Source organism: Lissotriton vulgaris, chromosome 1_1, assembly GCF_964263255.1.
Source record: "Lissotriton vulgaris chromosome 1_1, aLisVul1.2, whole genome shotgun sequence".
In the NCBI taxonomy this organism is placed as follows: domain Eukaryota; kingdom Metazoa; phylum Chordata; class Amphibia; order Caudata; family Salamandridae; genus Lissotriton; species Lissotriton vulgaris.
Genome location: NC_141685.1, coordinates 333,920,981 through 333,935,363, shown reverse-complemented (window position 1 = coordinate 333,935,363; position 14,383 = coordinate 333,920,981). Strand labels below are relative to the sequence as shown.

Below are 14,383 nucleotides of genomic sequence, written 5' to 3'. Positions count from 1 at the left end.
TTGCGCAGATGTATAGGACTTGTAAGTTCACCAAGAACCCGTGGCACCCAGAGACAGTAACTGAGGCGCGTCTTGCAATGGTTTTTCATTGTGTACAGGTAAAAATAGCTGTTCATTTGGTAAAATATGAAGAGTGAAAAATAGCTACCAAGGAAACCTATATATTTCCAAAATGGGAACAAAATATAGAGTTTTGAGGCAGTGCTTATTAGCGCCCTCTCCGAAACTGTGGGTACCCTTACAAGCATGTGAATTTGAGGGCATTTTGCAAAATGACTTCTTTTTTACACATTGTCTTACATTTGGAAGGCAGAAACGCAAAGAAAGTCAATAGTTAATAACACTTGTTCTACTATTCTGTATTTCCCTAAGCCTCCCGATGTGTGGTAGGCCTAGTGCCTGCGAGAGGAAACAGCCCAGCACGCAACATGGATACATCACATTTTTCCAGTGAAAACAGACCCTTTTTAGGTCTCGCATACGCAAGGCGCATGCGTTTCATAGGACAGTGACCTGTAGCCATCGCCACAACGTTGGGGGCAAAAACGTGCACGCGTTGCATTGCTTGCACAACTTGGCGATTTCCTTTTGGAAGTGCGTGGCGCCATATGGTCGCACGCTCCAGAAAGGGAATTGCCCATGCCCCCTCTCCCTGCTGCCACTTTCACTGCTGCGCAGCTGTACTGCAGCGCGCCAATGCTTGTTAGTTCCAGTTAAAAGAATATAGCTAAGCAACGGCGCACCCTCAAGTGACGGTGCGTCACGCCGTATCCCTGTGCGTTATGTGGGTGATTACTTCCGGTCGTAGGTGACAGGTGCTTGTGCTTCCAGTTGAGGCTAAATTAAACACCGAGAAAGAGGGGTCCCAGTAAACCAAAGAAAGTTATTTACAACAAGAAAGGTCAATTATGAAGACAACAAGGTCATTCTGCTATCATTGTTTTTATTTACAATGTAGCTAAGCCACTTATTAAGGCAACCATTATAGATTAAGCATTTACAATATTTAGTACAGTGCCCTGGGAAAAGGGGAAGGGGAAGTGGGAATTGAGTGTAGGAAGGGGTAAAGTGACATAAAACCAAAGCCAAAAAGGCTATAATCAATCAAGGATTCTTGTACTAATTTAAATTGACAAAGAACAAAGTTCGATATTGATACTACAAAATACCATGCTTCATGGATATATTTAATGACGTAATTGTGGGAATGAAGCTGAAGAACAAAGAAAAACAGTTTTTTATGTCACTTTACCCCAATTTACATACCCAGGTCCCAGTGACTATATTGGGTCAACCCACCTTTTTGCAACTTAAAGTAAACACCAGCCATAGTGTGAGGGGGTCGGAGAGTAGTGGGGGCGGGAGGACACCGGGTCTATATTTCAGGACCCCTACCCGCAGCAGCTCCAATGGCCGACTCCAGCATGGAGGATGAGGAGGACTGCCCCGAGCTCATCCCCATCCCCAAGGCACCGCCTCAAGGCACCAGGATCCCCATCACCATCATCACGGGCTACCTGGGCGCGGGCAAGAGCACACTGCTGCAGCACATCCTGACGGAGCAGCACCACAAGCGAATCACCGTCATCCTGAACCAGTTTGGTGAGGGCAGCGCGTTGGAGAAGGCGCTGGCCGTCAGCCAGGCTGGGGAGCTGTACGAGGAGTCGCTGGAGCTGCGCAACGGCTGCCTCTGCTGCTCCGTCAAGGACAGCAGCGTCCAGGCCATCGAGAACCTCATGCGCAAGAAGGGCCACTTCGACTACATCCTGCTGGAGTCCACCGGCCTGGCCTCCCTCTTCTGGGTGGACGCCAAGCTGGGCAGCGAGCTGTACCTGGATGGCATTGTGTCTGTCATGGAAGTCAAGTACGGGCTGCGGCAGCTGACCGAGGAGAAGGGCAAAGGCCTGATCAATGAGGCGGCCAGGCAGGTGGCCCTGGCCGACCTCCTCCTCATCAATAAAACAGACCTGGTGCTGCAGGAAGAACTGGACTTGTTGAAAGCTGCCATCAGGTCAATCAATGGGTGTGTCAAGCTCCTGGAGACGCAGAGGTCGAGTGTGGACCTCTCGGATGTACTGGATCTACATTCAGTCGACAAGTTATCGAGCACAAGTTTACAGGAAAAACTTCGGCAGTTGGAGACAACTCGTCTGCACTTAGACCTGAGCATTGTCACAGTCACGTTTGAGGTTCCAGGAAGCATCAGTGCAGGACACCTCAATATATTCATTCAGAACCTTCTGTGGGAAAAGACCACGGGAGACAGGACGGGTAACCTCATGGAAGTCATATGATTAAAAGGGCTAGTGTCTTTGAAGGGCAAGACGCAGCAAGTAATAGTCCGGAGTGTACACGAGCTTTACGACCTCTAGGAGACATTAGTGAAGTGGGAGAAGGATGATGAAAGAACAAATCGAATGGTCTTCATAGGTAGACATTTGGATAAGGACATTCTTAGCAACTCTTTACCAGTTCAGTGTCTGAAGAAACAAACAGTTGATGTACACGGATAAAGTTAAAAGTTTGAGTTTACTATAAATATCTACATGCCACCAGCCTGACTGTAACTAGAACGTTTTAAAATATTGCCATTAAAGGCAAATATGTTTCTCCAGTAGTGGTTGTTTCAATAAAGACGTCCATATTTTGCAGTCTTTCTTCCAATGACCTCACAAGTGAAGTTGTACAAGTATTACAATTAAACGCGTTGTAGAGAGTGATAACTTAGGGGATGTAACATGAAGTTCTATATGTAAGGTTAATTAAAAAAAGTAAAATCAAGACTAGTGTCACGAAAGTAGACAACCAGTCTTAAATCTCACTATGTAAAAATTACTCCACTTGTCTTGATTTTAATTTTGTCTAATAAAGTTATTTAACTGCCTAGTGGACACAAGGAGAATCGTAAAAAACAATCCTGCTTCATAGGAAATCATGCAGTCTCAGAAAAACAATGCAGTCAATGCCCCCCCTGTTGTGGTGTTATGGCCTCCTGTAATGTACACTATATGTTGATGCTGTTTTGGATGGACCATATATTAGTCATATGAAAGCCTGAAACGAACAGACTATTCCAGAGTAGCTGCAGTTCCTTAGAGCCAGTGCTCTTCTAATGAAAGTATTCACCCCACAGAGAAGTGCTGACACACTCTCCCTTTTAATGAAAGGAAGCCCTGTATGCAAATACTGAGAGTATATACAGATTTTAATTGCTATCCACGTGTTCTGCCAAACTTGAGAAACAGATGCACTTTTTCCTAAGTGATCCATTGGGATGTGCATGGGCACAATAAGCAGTGCTAAGCTGAAATCCACATTGCAGCTCACCACGTCATGGCAGGCAATTGTAAGCTGGGTGGGTATTTGATCGCTTCCCAATACACATTCACCAAGGTACTTAATAAGCATGGGCGAATTTTGCAGATTTGCAAATAATTGCCATTGAATGCTTTTTGTTACACTTTTGTGCTTTAAAAACAAAAGTCATTTGAAAATTAAACCAGTGTTGTAGCATACTACGCCTGTCTTTGTCTCCTTACTTAATTAAAAATAGTTGCGTGTGACCTCTTCCCGTCTGTGTCTGCCATCAGTTGATGTTGCTCCTCCAGATGTGTGTGGTTCAGGGACGGCATCCTCGTCGTCATGGTACTCATAATCTGAGAGTTCCACTTCTGTGCCCTTCTTGACCGCCAGGTTGTGCAGCATTGCACAGGCTGCAATCATTTTGCAGCAGGTGATTGGTGTGTACTGGCGGGCCCCTCCACTTTTATGGAGGCTGCGAAACCTGCTTTTCCACATGCCAAAGGTGCGCTCCACGATGTTTCTAGTTGTTTTGTGTGCCCGGTTGTATCTCCTCTGACTTGGTGTTGTTGGGTTGAGGTAGGGTGTGAGGATGAAGGACCGAAGGGCATATGAACTGTCCCCTATTAGTAATGAGAAATTGACATTAATCACATGCTCACTCACATCCACCTGTAATACGATTCAAGTGATTTCCACACATTGTCTCACCTAGCAAGTATCCTTTGCCGAATTCCCCCGCAGTCAGGCGTGCATAGATCCCACTGTTTTGGAAGATGTAGGAGTCGTGGGTACTCCCTGGGAATTTGGCTACTATGTTAGTGATCACGTATTTTGCATCACAGATACCTGAACGTTGATGGTGTGGGTGGACTTGCGGTTCCGATAGATGTACTCTGTGGCAGCTGGTGGGCATATTGGTACGTGGGTACCACCAATACAGCCTATGATGTGTGGGAAATGCGCCTCCTGGTAAAAGTCTGTCTTTGTTCTTAGCAGTTCTGCATGCGTTGCAGGAAAGCGGATGTATAAATGCATTCTCTGCAACATGGCATCAAGGAATTTTTTTTAAAAACGTGACAGACAGCTCTGGGACACCCCACCTACCACAGCAGCCACACTCTGGTAACTTCCAGATGCGAGCAGGTGTAGGCTGCACAGCACCTGAACATGGGGGGATGGCGTGGGCCCTTGTGGTTGGATGTTCCAATAGTGGGTGGAGGTCCCTGATTAGGTCCAGGATGGTTTGGGGATCCAGCCTGTACCTCTGCAGGATCTCTGGGTCAGTTAGCAGGAATAGAGTGATCCTCTGTCTGTACACCTGCTCCTCCCTCCTCCAGACCCTCTCACCTTCAGCCTGTAGGCGTAGCCGCCTCGCAATGACATAGAATGCCGCCATTGTTGAGAAAAAGTGTGTTTTTTTCGGATTCAGGTCTCTTTGCCAAAGCGCCGGGACACCCTATGGGGTAGCCGTGCGCTATACAAGAGATCGCACATAACATAACAATAACAATGTTGCATTTTGGGTCTTTTTTTATACCTTGCACCTGTTTACCACCTGATTTGAATCCATGGTAATTACAGACTCTTTTGGAGATCTCAAGTCTGGTTTCCTGTTCTTCTGGAACTTTCTTGGGATTCTCCAATCCTACTCCCACTCTTTCCGAATCTTCTTCTGGACCCCGACCGAGTGCCCCACCCTTTGGTCTGGGGAACTCGTTGCGGCTCATGGCATGGAGGATTACCGGGGACGTTTGGAAGTCCCGGGCCTTTCAGCAAAAGCTGAGGAGTTCATGTCTAAGGCATGGGCAGACAGTACTGTTAAACGCTACAGGTCCACTTAGGGCAGATGGTCCAGATGGTGTGTGTGACAGAGTCTCAATCCCCTGGATGTGGATGTAGTTTACATCCTGGGTTTTTTGGCCCACCTAGCCTCTAGTGGTTTGGCTTACAGGTCTATAAACAATTTTCGTTCAGCCATTTCAGCCGGCCACCTGCCACCTAATAATGCTGCAGTCAGGGAGCACCGTCTCGTATGCAAACTCCTCCGGAGCATTAGACTTTCTCTTCTTCCAGAACCTTGGTATTCAGCCTTATCTTGGTAACCTAACCGGTTTTTGTCACGAAAGGAGTTGTCGGGTAAGCTGGCTATTCTGTTCTGCCTTATTTCTTGTAGACGTGTGTCTGATGTGAAAGCTCTGGATATTACTTCCAGGATGTTTACTCTGACTGGAGTGACTTTTACTTTGCATAGAAGGACTAAATGTCACACAAGAGTAATCTCGTATCCGGAATTCCCGGATTCTCCCAAATTGCGCATAGTCCGCTGCCGGAAAGCCTATGGAGAAATAACGGAAGAGTTGCGACCGCCAGGAGAAGGCCAACTCCTTATTGCTTTCGGCAAATCATTTAAGGCAGTGCCTTCTCCTACCATAGCAAGATGGGTTAGGTGGGTTATACAAGAGGCAAGTATAAGTCTCAAGGACTTCGGGGCTCACTCAGCTTGATGAGCCATGGCCTCAAAAGCATTGGGCTTGAGTGCCTGTCTAGAGGATATCCTCAACGCGGTGGATTGGTCTTTGGACTCTACCTTAAAAAGGTTCTACTTCAAGACAGTGCTGGACATGGCTCACCTCGTGGTAAGCAAGCTTTAAACTATCATAATCCTCGCCTCTAGTCCTGACATAGAATGAAAAATTTCCTAGCTATCGTAACGGAAAGTTTCAATTCTGTTAAGGACTCGGAGGTGAGGATTTTCCCGCACTAGGGTGCGGATGAAGATATCCCACTCCTATTGGAGTAAGTAGCCCTGTTTGTCTCTAAAACTGTTGACAGTATTGATTCGTTGTCATTTTATGTGAATATCTCCCTAACTGTTTTGGTTTACAGGCTTGAAGTTCCTCAGTTTAACTATAAACTGTTGAGAGTATTGATTCATAGTCATTTTGTAAATCTGCCTCACTGTTTTGGATTACAGGCCTAAAGCACACCTGTTTGTTGAATGACGAAATACCTTTGTCCTCGTAGGTTCAGATGCGAATAAACAGGACGCATGAGTGTGTTATAACGGCTGACTTCGAGCGACGAAAGAGGATGAAGGGCCAGTGAGTACAGACTATGTGGATGCTGGGGTGACCTGATTGGAGGATCCACGACTGTTCCTGACTGGACACTTTTCTTTGACTACAGATTTACCTAATGTTCATGGGAAATACAGATTTGTTGTTTTAAATTGGCTGCGGTTAATAAAAGTGAAGAGAGAAGGCATAATCCTCGCCCCCAAGTCCTTAATAGAATTGAAACTTTCCGTTACAATATCCAGGAAATGTTTCATTCCGCAACCCATTGCCTGTAGCATTGACTCCTTTAGTCATCTCTACCAGAGATCTACCCTGCCTCGACCAGCCTCCACTCTTCATGTTTGATCCACATTTAACTTTGCCATGCTAGACCCTTATTAAATTTGAATTTGAAGTGTTCTTTTAAAGGATTAAAAAACGTGCATTGCATTTTTTCATGTTTTCTTCCAAGCGACTAAACACCTACAAACCAACTATTCAATAGTGAGGAGTTGCTCACCATGAAGTCAACAACACATCAACAATTGAGACCGTTTTGTTCAACTTGCTGATTTGAATTCAAACTGTCCTCAGAGATAAATCAAATTCTAGAATAATTCTAGCTAACTTTGGCCCCTCCCCTTTCTTCCCCAGTGATGAGCCCTTTTTGTAGATGTTTGTTGTCATGCATTCGTAATGCTTTAATTAACTTTTTCCCCCGTACGGTATCCAGGACAAATTTGTACAATTTTTAAAGGTGATTCTAAAAGTAGACAGGCTTTTTTGTATTTCCTTGGAGGGAACCGAGGAAATAGCCAAAATATAGCAAAATGTAGATTTTTGGAGGAAAAATGTGCTGTGCTTGAAAACTTGTCTTTAAAAAAATGAATGACATCAATAGAAGGTTTGATGTGCTAAGAAAGAGGGTGAGTTGTAAAGAAATATTTTAACACAGTTGTGTCTTTTTTTTAGTGTTAGTAAATCTTTCCATTTTTATGGTTTCTGCCCACTTGCAGTTTGTGATGGAAACAGGTGAGAAACCCACGAGTGTCTCAGAAAGCTACACATTTCTCAAAAGCAGATCACATTTCCATATATAGTCAGAGGTCATTAGGTAGAAACTAAACACTTCAATCAAAAACTAAACAACGTAAGAAGGAACACCTAGAATAGGTGACACTTTTCATCTTTATTTTTTTTTGGCCTGTAAGAAAATGCTTGAAGGGGGTGAAAGCCCACTTCAAATATTAATCACAATCCTTGTTGGGGTGACTCACAAAAGTCTCCTAATAAACCTGAGCTGAGCTCTCTAGTAGCTTGACAAAAATGTCAGGCTAGCTTGGAGGCAATGTGTAAAGTATTAATGCAGCACACAAACAGCAAGAAAAATCCCAATCCCATTTACAAAATAAAGTAAATTGTAATAAATAAAAATACATCAACATGATAAAAATCCAATCAGTAGAACAAGAGTTATGAATTTTGAAATGTATGTTTATTGATAGCACCAAAATGCTTGAAGCGCCAATTGCAGGATTAGGCCGCTCCTGTCCGGGGCAAAGTCACAAGGGTAGAGGACCAGGTTCGTCCTGCAGGAAGTTTTACTTACAGATTTCAGTGCACAGTCTCCATGGTACTGTTCTGCGGAGCTCTGTGTTACTCTGGTAGAATGTAAAACTTTTAGAATCGTGAAATAATAAAACATACAAATGTTTTCTTAGGTAATACAAAATCATGTGGGAAATTTCAGACCAACAAGACAAGTCTCATGTTTTAAAATCCATAATAAAAAAAACATTTGTAGAAGATATTAAAAAAAGCACCCAAAGCTAAAATGATTTGCAAATAGGTCAATTCCCTTGGAGTCACATCTAAACGTCCTGGGTTCAAGGCAAGTAGGTCCAGTCGTCCTTGAGGCTTCAAACAGCTTGGCATTTCTTCTGAGTCTTCACAGGCCGAGGAATGACCTAATTTCAGGTTCTGCAGATGCCGCTTTCATGCCCAGTGTACGCCTGTGAGTGGGGGACACGCCTTTATATAGCTCTACTACTGTTTCTGGGCAGTTCCTTTCTTTCCTTTGGGTTTACCTTCAGCCTGGCTAGTGAAACAGTGACATGGTAAAGACCCTTTAATTTAATTTGCCTATAAGTCCCTCGTATATTGTACCAAGTGTAACCAGGGCCTGTAAATTAAATGATACCACAAGACTGCAGCACTCATTGTGCCATCTACTGCAGTGGCACTGTAAATCATTACTCCTGGCCTATCACTGTAGCCTGTACAGTTTTTAAATTCCAGAAAAATCCCTTTTAACAGGCCTAAATGTTCCTTTTAAATATTTTTAAGTCACCCCTAAGTAGGTGTTTCTGTTCGTAAGGCAAAGTGTATTAGTATTTAATATGAAATGTAAAAATTTAATGTTAAGTGTGTTCTTACATTGACTAGCACCTAAAAACTGTATTTAAAAAAATAGTGAAACAACTTACTTTATAGCTTTTAACACCTTGGTTGCTGAAGATATTCCCTTGCTGTGCTGGGCCATAATGTTAATGGGTGTGGTCATGACGACCTCAGCTCGTCATGAGCACCCGAGCACTGTGCCTCATGACGAGCTGGGCTCGTCATGAGCACCGAAGGGGTTAAAAATCCATTTCAATGTTGAAGTCAGATGTTTTCTAAATATCATTTAAAAGTAAAATTTGGAAAGTTACATATGTCTTTCCTGATGTCTATGGACTCTAAATCTGAATTTTGCTCTCTTACTTCGGCCAACCAGTATTTGCTTTTGAATGAGGGGGAATGAGGTGTGAACTTGCTCCCAGGAGCAAACAGGCTGACCTGAATCGGCATCGATGACTAATCTGAACCTGACAACATTCACAGTGGCTGGGAAGATTGTTTTTGAAATGTAACTGTCAAGTCCTGCAGGAAAGATTCATCCTGCTTGACAGTTCGGCTGAGGTTTTTCAAATGACACTTGGGAGCACACTTCAAAGAGGTCTCTTCTGTCACAGGCAATTGTTAGCTGACACTTGGGCGGGGCCCTTATTTTGACCCACTGTCCTGTCAGGCACCAATTAGCGTTGGCTTCTTTTTGACATTACATTGGCACAGTTTGTTATGACAGGTCAGCTGGTTTTAGATAGACCGTATCGGGTGCGCTTAATGAAGGATGCTGAAATAATTCCTGTGTATCCCATGTCTGATAGCTGAAAACTCAGCTGTTTTAACCAGAATTCTGTCTCTGAGATTGTTGTGGCTACAGGGGATGCTTCAAACTGGATTTCAGTGTTAGAGGTGGGAGGGTACTAAGATTACCATAGTGTATTCCACACACACAACCCCAGCCTTCAGAGTAAAAATTAGTATGGTCATCTTGAAAATGGCCAAAGTGGGTAGGGATTGCCCTGGGAACATCTACCCCATTGGTTAGGGTATAAACCAGGAGTCATTCCCACCCACTAGCCTGTTCTACACACAAATGGGACATCTCCTGCTGTCTATTTCAGAACACTCGTGGACTTGTGAAAGATCAGAAGATGACTGAATCTGCTGTCTGGGACCTGTGAAGAGCCTAGAAGACTGGGCCTGCTCTTCAGCTTGTACCCAGGAAAAAGGAGTGCACTCCAAGAGTCATAAGACTAACCTCCTGTTAAAGCTACTGGGACACAAAAAGCTGCAAGAGGACTTTTCTTGCAACTGCTCAGCTGATCAGTGGCAATTAAACTTGGACTGGCTCTCCTGTTGGCCTATCCTTGCCACCCACTGAGTCTCTAGGTGCATGCTGAAGTCCTGGGTCTTTAGAAGTGTACTCCTGTGTTGGATTGGGATTTAAGGGATTAGCCTCAAATTTTGCTTATCTCGTTTTCTGCCGTGTCCATTGGCTTTCTTTGGCACTTTGTGCTTCTTTGCGCTATCTCTTTTTAAAACTTTAAACATTCGCATCATCGGCTCCTCGTCTTGGATTTTTATCGCTTTGGAGTCATTGTGTTATTTACATTTTACTTTATTTTTTAAATTCATATTGTTATTTGATATTGCTTTGCAATTTAACTTACTGTTTTAGTACTGCTTAATACTTTACAAATTGCAGCTAGGCCTATCTGCTCTGTCCCATACTTAACGGGATTGAGCTCCCATTTTATTTAGTGACTTTAGTGGACCACCCTGGCAAGGATTGTGATCATTACTTGAGGGTGGTACTTACTCTCTCAACAAATAACCTGGTTTCCTACACCTAATTTTTAATCTTGTTTATGTCATAGCTTGATTCAGAATTAAGTAAAGTTTCTTTCTCATGTAATTGAAGGGGGTCATGGGCCCATTTTTTTGTATACAAAGGCAACATTGCTTTGTCACAGTGCACATACCCCGAAAGTACAATTTGGTTAAAATGGTGCTCTTCCTCTACTGGGTTCAGTTGCCTGAAATGTCATCGCTCAGTCAACACACAATCATTTTAAAGGAGGCACTCAATATATCATATTGTGACCACTACATATACATTAATTGTAATACAGTCAAACATGTAAACTTGTATCCTTTTCAATATATGTTCTTAAAACAGCATCACAGTCATAAGGAATCCACTGGCAATCCAACTTTCATATAAATTGTCTTCATTGTATATCCAAAGTTTTGAAAAAAAACCTAGAATATCAGTCCAGCCAACACGCTTCATCTCCAACAAGGACTTCCTCGGTGCTGAAAAATATATATACAAATATTTACAATCTATATACTCTTCTATCAAAAACATTATTTACAAAACATTTACTTCAAATTACAATATATCTTTCAATATAACAGTGAAATGATGTATCAATCCTCACTTTCAAATTAGATATTACTGTGGGTCCCACTATACAATTTTACACCCCCTCCCACAAAGAGGAATTCACAAATATTGGATACTCAGATTCATTTCCATCCATGACTTTCAAATTGCTTATATTAAAACATTGTTATCTCATTTCATTCCTCTTCTAGACACTTTAAGGAAATAGTCCTTTCCAATTCAACCTCCTTTAAAACCCCTTTGTTATTAATATCACTAATTATGTTTTTATTTACCTTATTGTTATTCATATCATGAGGAACAAAATGTGTGGTTTCTTCCAGAATTTCCTACACATCAACAGGTAAGGATGTACTTACTATGTTTCCATTAGCCATTAATCCTATACATTTCAAAATCTGAACTCATATCTTTTATATATAGAACACAGTTACAGCGCCAAGAAAGTAACCTATAATACATCAAACAACTTTTCCACTTTTGATCAATTTTCCATAAATACTTAAATAAACAACCACCTCACTGTGTTCTAGTCCATGTCAACCCTTGAACATATGGAAAGCAAAAGTATAATCCCTCACAATTTCTAATTTCCGCCAACAGTATTATTAATCACCTTAACATAAATACATGGGTACATTGATGTAGTATTTGTCAATACATATAACTTATTGTTATATAAATAAATTAACAGTAATGTAACGTTCTCGGCACATACATTCTAGTGCTGCAACGGTGGTCTTAACTCCTTCGCTGCTAGGCCTCCCCCAGCCCTAAGGCTTTTTTTGGCTATTTGGGGTAGTTCGAGCCTAGGCCTCTGTAAACATAAGGTATCCATGCCATTTGTACCAACATTTTCGCCTGAACCTTTTAAGTATGGTAGATATTTTAAAGCAATATACTGTTATCTCTGGTTCTCTCTTCTGGTTGCGCAGATATATAGGACTTGTAGGTTCACCAAGAACCCGTGGTACCCAGAAACAGTAACTGAGCTGCGTCTTGCAAGGGTTTTTCATTGTGTACAGGTAAAAATAGCTGTTCATTTGGTAAAATATAAAGAGTGAAAAATAGCTACCAAGGAAACCTATATATTTCCAAAATGGGAACAAAATATAGAGTTTTGAGGCAGTGCTTATTTGCGCCCTCTCCGAAACTGTGGGTACCCATACAAGCATGTGAATTTGAGGGCATTTTGCAAAATGACTTCTTTTTTACACATTGTCTTACATTTGGAAGGCAGAAATGTAAAGAAAGTCAATAGGTAATAACACTTGTTCTACTATTCTGTGTTCCCTTAAGCCTCCCGATAGAAGTGGTACCTCTCTTGTGTGGTAGGCCTAGTGCCTGCGAGAGGAAACAGCCAACACGCAACGTGGATACATCACATTTTTCCAGTGACAACTGACCCTTTTTAGGTCCTGCCTACGCAACGCGCATGCAATGCATAGGACAGAGACCTGTAGCCATCGCCACAACGTTGGGGGCAAAAAAGTACACGCGTTGCATTGCTTGCATTGCAATGGATGCACATCTTGGCGATTTCCTTTTGGAAGCGCGCGGCGTCATATGGTCGCACGCTCCAGAAAGGGAATCGCCCATGCCCCCTCTCCCTGCTGCCACTTTCACTGCTGCGCAGCTGTGTTGCTGCGCGGCCAATGCTTGTTAGTTTCAGTGAAAAGAATATAGCTAAGCAACGGCTTAGCTATATTCGATGGTGGTGATGGTGCGTCACGCCGTATCCCTGTGCGTTATACGGGTGATTACTTCTGGTCGTAGGTGACAGGTGCTTGTGCTTCCAGGTGAGGCTAAAGTAAACACCGGCCGTAGTGTGAGGGTATATTTAGGGGGTCGAAGGGTAGTGGGGGCGGGTGGACACCAGGTCTATAGTTCAGGACCCCTCCCCGCAGCAGCTCCAATGGTCGACTCCAGCACGGAGGATGAGGAGGACTGCCCGAGCTCATTCCCATCCCCAAGGCGCCGCCTCAAGGCACCAGGATCCCCATCACCATCATCATGGGCTACCTGGGCGCGGGCAAGAGCACGCTGCTGCAGCACATCCTGACGGAGCAGCACCAAAAGCGAATCACCATCATCCTGAACCAGTTCAGTGAGGGCAGCGCGCTGGAGAAGGCGCTGGCCGTCAACTAGGCGGGGAGCTGTACGAGGAGTCACTGGGGCTGCGCAACGGCTGCCTCTGCTGCTCCGTCAAGGACAGCAGCGTCCAGGCCATCGACAACCTCATGCGAAAGAAGGGCCACTTCGACTACATCCTGCTGGAGACCACCGGCCTGGCCTCCCTCTTCTGGGTGGACGCCAAGCTGGGCAGCGAGCTGTACCTGGATGGCATTGCGTCTGTCATGGACGCCAAGTACGGGCTGCGGCAGCTGACTGAGGAGAAGGGCAAAAGCCTGATCAATGAGGCGGCCAGGCAGGTGGCCCTGGCCAACCTCCTCCTCATCAATAAAACAGACCTGGTGCTGCAGAAAGAACTGGACTTGTTGAAAGCTGCCGTCTGGTCAATCAACTGGTTTGTCAAGCTCCTGGATACGCAGAGGTCGAGTGTGGACCTCTCGGATGTACTGGATCTACATTCAGTCGACAAGTTATCGAGCACAAGTTTACAGGAAAAACTTCGGCAGTTGGAGACAACTCGTCTGCACTTAGACCTGAGCATTGTCACAGTCACGTTTGAGGTTCCAGGAAGCATCAGTGCAGGACACCTCAATATATTCATTCAGAACCTTCTGTGGAAAAAGACCACGAGAGACAGGACGGGTAACCTCATGGAAGTCATATGATTAAAAGGGCTAGTGTCTTTGAAGGGCAAGACGCAGCAAGTAATAGTCCGGAGTGTACACGAGCTTTACGACCTCTAGGAGACATTAGTGAAGTGGGAGAAGGATGATGAAAGAACAAATCGAATGGTCTTCATAGGTAGACATTTGGATAAGGACATTCTTAGCAACTCTTTACCAGTTCAGTGTCTGAAGAAACAAACAGTTGATGTACACGGATAAAGTTAAAAGTTTGAGTTTACTATAAATATCTACATGCCACCAGCCTGACTGTAACTAGAACGTTTTAAAATATTGCCATTAAAGGCAAATATGTTTCTCCAGTAGTGGTTGTTTCAATAAAGACGTCCATATTTTGCAGTCTTTCTTCCAATGACCTCACAAGTGAAGTTGTACAAGTATTACAATTAAACGCGTTGTAGAGAGTGATA

The 14,383-nt window shown here is 43.7% G+C and overlaps 2 pseudogenes; both read left to right on the top strand.

The window, feature by feature from the left end:
* Window positions 1-1,409: 1,409 nt before the first annotated feature.
* Window positions 1,410-2,500, top strand: LOC147747143 (zinc-regulated GTPase metalloprotein activator 1A pseudogene; annotated as a pseudogene).
* Window positions 2,501-13,072: 10,572 nt separating this feature from the next.
* LOC147747142 (zinc-regulated GTPase metalloprotein activator 1A pseudogene) lies at window positions 13,073-14,161 on the top strand (annotated as a pseudogene).
* The last annotated feature ends 222 nt before the right edge of the window (window positions 14,162-14,383 follow it).